The sequence below is a fragment of the Camellia sinensis genome, chromosome 11 (genome assembly GCF_055761805.1).
Source record: "Camellia sinensis isolate YWXY chromosome 11, ASM5576180v1, whole genome shotgun sequence".
Classification (NCBI taxonomy): domain Eukaryota; kingdom Viridiplantae; phylum Streptophyta; class Magnoliopsida; order Ericales; family Theaceae; genus Camellia; species Camellia sinensis.
In genome coordinates this window covers 163,168,849-163,176,638 of record NC_138971.1, presented here as the reverse complement: position 1 = coordinate 163,176,638, position 7,790 = coordinate 163,168,849, and positions in this window count along the sequence as shown.

Genomic DNA, 7,790 nt, shown 5'->3' with positions numbered 1-7,790 from the left:
TAAGTTATAACAAACACCCATGCTAATTTGACATAGTTTATAGGGAAAATTATAATTCAAAGTTTAGGATTAAAAAATAACAAAATAACAAAACATGGTGCAGCTAATTTTTTTTTTTTTTGTGTATTTCCTTTTTCATTGTCAATGATTCCCCTTAATTCTGATCTCTCCCTTCCCCCCCCCCCCCCAAAAAATGATTCCCCTTAATTTGTATATAAAATAATTAATAACTAACTAGAAAGATATTATTTGACATCAATTAAATAAGTATATTTATTTAAATAAGTAAATTTACTTAAATCACATCATTTTTTTATTTTTTTATAAAAAATTTAAAAATATATTTATTTAGATCATTTTAAATATTTTATAAACATGATTCGGGGACACAAAAAGAAAAAAAATGAGAAATTTGGATTCACGTAGAGCAATGCGACTTTTTAAATATATTTTTTTTTGTTTTGTTTTGCTTTTTGCTTTTTAAGAACTTTAAAAACACTTTTTTGGTCATGTTGAGGGTTTAGGACCCGCGATTCACGTGTGAGGAGTCATGTAGTATACTGTCCCAGCTGGCGACACGGGTTGCGTATTTTACTTGGTCCAATCAAAACAAACCCATACATTAAATTGAAGGATAAATTATAAATACAACTTTTAACATTTATTTAAAGTATAGATTATTTTTATTGTTTGAAAATTTATAAATATTCTTTTATTCAATTTTTTTATTTAATAGAATTAATTAAAAAAATAAAATTAATAATTTCTCTCATATATAATAATATAATTATCTAAATTATTAATTAAAACATATTTTTAATATCATTAAAATTATTAATTGACTTGATAATTTGTTAATAAAATAGGCTATGAAATTAGAAATCACAAGAGTGAAATATAATTTTCATAACCACAGAGAACGATTCGCATTTTAATCAAATTTTAAAAAATATATATTTATAATTTACCCTAACTTCAATTAATTAAATAAATAAATCGAGCGAAGTGGAGGTGACTTGGACCACACACACCCAGCAACAAAAAAAAAAAAAAAAAAAAAAAATTAAAGAAATTTATTTAAAGGTGAAATGGTCATTACACCAAATATTCTTTTTTCATAAACACGTTTGGCTTTAGTAACAAAATAAATTTTTAATTTTATCAATTTAAATTATAAATTTTTAATTTATTTTCAATAAAAGTTATTACTCTATTTTCGTTAAATAAAATTGATAAAAAAAAGATATTTTAATTCTTAAACTCAATATAAGTATATATAAAATATCATTTTTCATTGATTTTAATAATTAAATTACACTTTTTCCCAACAATTTTAATTAACGGAAATTACAAATGGTTTAAATTAAAAACAAATCAAAAGTTTAGGTTTTAAATTGACAAAATAAAAAATTTATGATTTATGTTATTACAATGGTTAGATTATGAATTTTTTTTGTTATAATTTTTCCAAAAATAAGATATTGAACAAGGCACACTTCAATAATACAATAGATGCCTCATCATTAAAACTTTGTTTGGTTGCAACAAAAAATCAGAGAGATTATTTTTAAAATCATAATTATCATCACTTTAAATTATTTTTTAAAAGAAAAATTGATGAAATAATGTAATTACGATTAACTATTTAATTTGATATTTTTGTGTGAATAACCTAGTATCTACAATATGAAGGAATCAAATCATTAGAGTGGAGATGAACATTTTTACTTTCATTTTTTTTTATAGTGGGGATGAACATTACAATGTGGGAAAAGATTTCAGCTCTAAACGTGGGATGAATAATTGTATTTTACATAGTAACAAGCCACTTTTTGTATGAGAATTGCTAACTATAGTTTAATGGGCAGTAGTTAATGTTACTGTGAATAAAGTGTATGAAAAAATATAAAATATGTATTAAATTTATAAATTTTTTTTTTATATTATTTGATACTTAACAAACGTCAATAAGCAATTGTTAGCTAAACCTGTTTTATATTCAAACCTAGTTTAGCCATCTGCTAGTTCAAACTGCTTGATGACTAGTAGGAATTTATCCTATATGCTTGAGCAATGTGCATGTGAAAGTCCAAGCCCCATGTGTAATTTGGGTTTTATTAGTTTACTTTTGTGTATTTAATGCCTAAGCAACCGACTAAACATTGACCAGCATGTTCAGTGGATTGAAAATTACATGAGTATATTGTTTTCAATATACTACAAGTGTTCTTTGTTTTGTTCTTCTCCTCCTTCCTCTTTCTTCCTTTTTGCCTTTTTTCTTTTTAAATACTTTTGTGCAATGTGCATGTGAAACTTACAATAAATAGCTTTTTATTTTTGGCTTTTACTTTTGTTAGCTTCTTTTAATAATGTTATGATAACACTATAAGAAAAAACATTTTTGGCGATCACCTATTTTTTTTATCGCAAATAGTCCACTTTCTGCGACTAAAATTTAACTTTTGGCGACCACAATTTTTTGGTCGCGGAAAATCACCTTTTGGCGACCAAAAAAAAAAATTGGTCACGGAAAGTATACTATTGGCGACCAAAGGCTTTTTTGGTCGCGGAAGATCACCTTTTGGCGACCAAAAAAAAAGTTGGTCATGGAAAGTATACCCTTTGGCGACCAAAAAAAAAAGTTGGTCGCGGAAAGTATACTATTGGCGACCAAAGACTTTTTTGGTCGCGGAAGATTACCCTTTGACGACCAAAAAAAAAAGTTGGTCACGGAAAGTATGCTATTGGCGACCAAAGGCTTTTTTGGTCGCCGAAGATCACCTTTTGGCGACCAAAAAAAAAAAATTGGTCGCGGAAAGTATACTATTGGCGACCAGAGGCTTTTTTTGTCGCGGAAGATTACCCTTTGGCGACAAAAAAAAAAAGTTGGTCGCGGAAAGTTATGACGGAATAAATTTTTTAAAAAATGATACTACAGTAATTACATGCTATTTTTCTATTTAGACATTAAAAGTTTTATAAAATAATATATAACCCAATTTTTATGGGTTATATATTTGTTTTGCCAAATATGAACAAGAAGTATGTTATTGGCAGAGTGGATTGGGTGCATGGTGACTCCTTGATTAGGAGTTCAAGTCTCAGGGAGCACAAAAGAATTATTTTTTTGGGTCAAGGCGCTGACTTTTGGCAACCAACTTATTTTGGTCGCTAAAAGTTTACTTTTGGCTAATATGAATTGGACTTTCCGCGACCAAAAAAGTTAGTCGCGAATGGTCACTTTTAGAGACCAAAGGCTTTTTTGGTCGCAGAAAACTATCTGTGACGAGACTTTAGCGACCAACTCGCGACCAACATATTTTAGTCGCGAAAAGGTTTTAGCGACCAAATATGGTACTTTTCGCGACCAAAATGTTGGTCACGAAATGTTTTTTCTTGTAGTGTAATAACATTGATTTATTATGTTTTGTTTAAATCTCATGAATCATTGTTGCATCGGTAAGAAGTATGAGTGACGAAAATTGTTAAACCAATACATATAACACATAATGATAAACAAAGCATAATAAACAAATGTTATCATTCGAGAGTTATTATAATTAGGAACACTACCACAGCCTTTGCGAACATACGCTTTCTTGGAACCAATTCATAGGGGTTAGTGTTATAACTAGTTCAGTATGGGGTGTGATCATACCAGCATTAATACAATGGATCCCATCAGAATTTCATTAAAACTCCGCAGTTAAGCTTGCTTGGATGAGAATAGTATTAGGATGTGTGACCCCTTGGGATACAACGGATCCCATCAGAATTTCATTAAAACTCCGCAGTTAAGCATGCTTGGGTGAGAATAGTATTAGGATGTGTGAGTCCCTGGAAAGCACTCGTGTTACACCTCTTTTGCCCCTTTTATTTTTTTTAAGCCCAAGAGGTTTGGCTTATTGGATAGAGAAAATAACCAAAGGACTTACCACTCAAGAGGTTTGAATATGAAAATAAAGAAAACTATTTGCATGGAAAGTATTCAATAATCACAGAAAGTAAAATATTTGAAAGAAATAATGGAAAATATATTTAAAAACTTCTTGAATTCCATACAACTTGTTCAAACAATTACATAATTAAAACTAAAAAGAAAACCATATTTACTTGGTTAGGGTTTCATCAAAACCCTAAAAATAGAAGAACTAGTTACTCATGGAGGAGTGGAAAGAGGTAGAGTAAGAGAGCACCACCATGTAAGATTTTCTTGAAGCTTGGAATCTTTCCCTTCAAACCTGTAACTTCCCAAAATAATTACAATAATTTAACCCAACACAATATACATAAGACAACGTAATCAAAATAATAAACTTCCATTAACCTGAATCGTTATACAAAAGTGACACATGCGATATATATTTATAAATAGTTCATCCTGAATTTACTGCATGTGTTACAAGTAGTAAAGAAGAATGAAAGTTAAACAGATAATTATATGCCCTAAAGGTTTATATCTTTCCAAGTCATTGTTTGGTTACAACAAAAGAGAGTCTAACTCTGTATAATTTAAGCCCTTGGCTATACAAATGAGTACCAAAAGTGAAGCTTGTGCTCCAAACTCCTTCCGAGCTACTGCCTTGGAGTAGGCATATCATCAATACCTAAAAATGATTTTTTCCAGATAGGGTGAGCCAGAACCCAATAGAAACAATCTAACACAATATATGAGTTTTAATGAAGGTATAAGTAAAATGTGCATTTATAAGGCCAGGGATAAAACATTCATTTTCTTTATAACCATAAAGTGCCAAAATTCACATCTCAATCCCTCTTTTTTCTTCTCGTCAATTCAAGTTAATTCATTTCATTTCAATTTATGAGTCAGTTTCATTATCTTTCAAACAACCCATCTGAGTCTACAACTCAGTGGTTCCCAAATTAAAATAATTATCACACAAACACTTCAATATGTCATTTTATGAAAATTTCGTCCACAGGATCGACACCCATGTATACGCGCGGTTTCGGGACTTTCACCCAAGACATATAGGCCAACTTAATTCAGTAGAGTCCATCCCCTATCTCCTTCCAAACATGGCGTACATCCAATTTCTCCTCCTAACCAATTATACATATACAATGTATTTAAAACATAGTCATATTCAACGACAAACCTTAAGAGATTAGGTTTAATTCACCTAATCATCATGCAATTTCTATAACAATTTTAGTTATCCTCCACTGATAGTCTAAAACAGATATTTCTAAACAGATATTCAATCTCAAGACAAATAATTTATTCAAATTTCCAAAAGTGTGAGGTAATGCATATCCAACTCTACCATTTACATCAACATATCCAATTTCATATTTATAATACGAATTTCATTTATTTATATAAAATAAATATTTGAACCATTTTAGGTTAACTTCTCTCTTTTCCAAATATTAACCCAAATGCCAAAATCAATAATTGTGACACAATATAATCTCATTTTCAAATCTCATGACCATTTATATCACATTCACTAGAAACCTCTCTTTCGATTTTACATCCCAAACCCTAGATTTGTCCAAAATACTCCCAAAACTCACCATTGTTACACAACAATCAATAACTAAGTTAAAAATCATAAGAAGGTGTAGAAAATCCCTAACTCAAGCTTAGAAGACCAAAGGGAGATATGGAGAAACTTTAAGGATGCCAAAACCAAGCTTTAATCGGATCAAAATATAGCTCTTGAAATGCTCTAACTTTTTAACAAAGGTAAGTGGGTAGAGATATCACTAGAACTAGGTGAAAATGTAGAGAGAAAGTGTGTTTTAGAGAGAAAGGGTCCCGATCTAGGGTTTTGGTGAAAAAAGATGTGAAAAAGTGATGTAAAAAAAGTATTGCTGTGAACTGATATACGCACAATCCGCTCGAGCATAAGAAGTGACGCTTGAACGTCAAACACAATAAGTTGTTCTGCTCGAGCGCCAAGACACAATGAAAAAGACGCTCACCGCTCGAGCGCAAGAAGTGACGCTCGAGCGTAGAAAACACACATCTAGTAGTTTTGCAAGCAACATACTAACCGCTCGAGGGCAAGAAATGACCGCTAGAGCTGAGCCTGCTCAAGTGCAAAAGGACTTGCTCGAGCGTAGAATACACTCTCCTAGTAGTTTTGTAGACGCGCAAAAGTACTGAGAGTTTGAAAAGCCAGCTCGAGCAGAGGAGCAAAAATCTGGGCAATAAGAGTGTAACAACCCCGATCCGCAATTAGCTACTAATCCGTAATTAAAGATGCTAATGAGGGAATTAAAATAAATTATGTGTTATTCATGTATTATGTATGTTATTTGGCTTTCTATCTGTTACTCGTAGTAATATCTATTGTGAAATCTGCTTCGATATGATGATTGAAAGCTTTATCGATATCTAAAACTGAATTTGGTTACACTAATATGTTATTCGGAATTTTTAGAATGTTATGGCAAATTTTATTAAAAAATTGATTCAGTTTGGTATATTAAGTTGCGTTTGGCAAGCTTTATGTTCTAATTAATGTATTATGGCATCATGACTATATATATGACCCTTTAAGCTTATTCTTGAGCTCAATTCTTTCACCTCTTAGTGCCAAAATCCGAGTTCATACATTTAGAGAGAGAAACTCTCATTTTAGAGAAAGAAAGTGTAGATTCAAGGTAGAAGTTGAAGATTTTGCTAGAATAGCTCAAGTTTGGCTAGAGTCTTGTGTATTTGAAGACTTTTGGTGAGCATCTAATCCATAATTCATAAAGAATAAGAGTTTAATTGCATACCATGAGCCTAGAATGAAGATTTGAGTTGTAATTCATACATGTATGCTTAGTTTTGTTTAATTTCATCATTTTGAACATGATTCATGACATCCATGTTGAATTTAGAAGATGACTTGTACATGCATGCATGATTTTGCTATGTTTTGCCATGATGAGTTAATCTTGAGCATCTAAGTTATTATCATAAATTATTTAGCACATGCATGTATAATTCATCATGTTTTAAAGTTTGAATTCATGTGTTGAAAAGGATTTCTCTTATGTATGGAGCTTTTGAGCTCAATTTTGTTAAAACCATGGTGTTGAAGAAAAAGAATTTATAAAACTTATATACATGGAAGTTTCAACTCAATTTTGGCTAAATCCATGAGTTTTGAGATAAAGGTGTGTAAATGATCATATATTTATGTTTATGGATAAGTTTTCCAAGTTTTTGAACAAACCTTGCACGAGTTTACCCTTGAAATTTTCATTTGGAAGCTCAAAACTCCGTTTTTGAAAAACTTAGAATTTCGCAGTCCGCTCGAGTGAGGAAACCTGCACTCGACAGGAGAAAGCGAGCTCTTAGCATTTTTGCAGACATGAGCGCTCCGCTCGAGCGACCAAAGTCACGCTCAAGCGAACCTTTTGTATTTTGTTGAACCGCTCGAGCTTGGAAGTTGTGGTTCGAGCGTAGATTGAGACCAACTAGTATTTTTTCAGACAGGCCGGTCCGCTCGAGCGACCAATGTTGCGCTCGAGCGACCAGGCCATTTTTAGAGCATTTTGACAAGTTGTTCTGCATTTCATTTCCATTCATTTCTGAGCATATGTAGACATGATTTATGAGTTACTGAAGAGTCATGAGCTAAGAAACGATATATGTAAAGTGAATTAGAAAATATGTGTCGAATCCGAGTATACGGGCAATATGAACAAGTTATGTGGCATAGAATGAATAAGAAATTAAAGTAAGGGAGCTAAGCCATAACGGCCATGTGAACACGTGCAACGATAAGATATGTTTGTGTTATGCACTTTTGTGTTTGTAGGTCAAC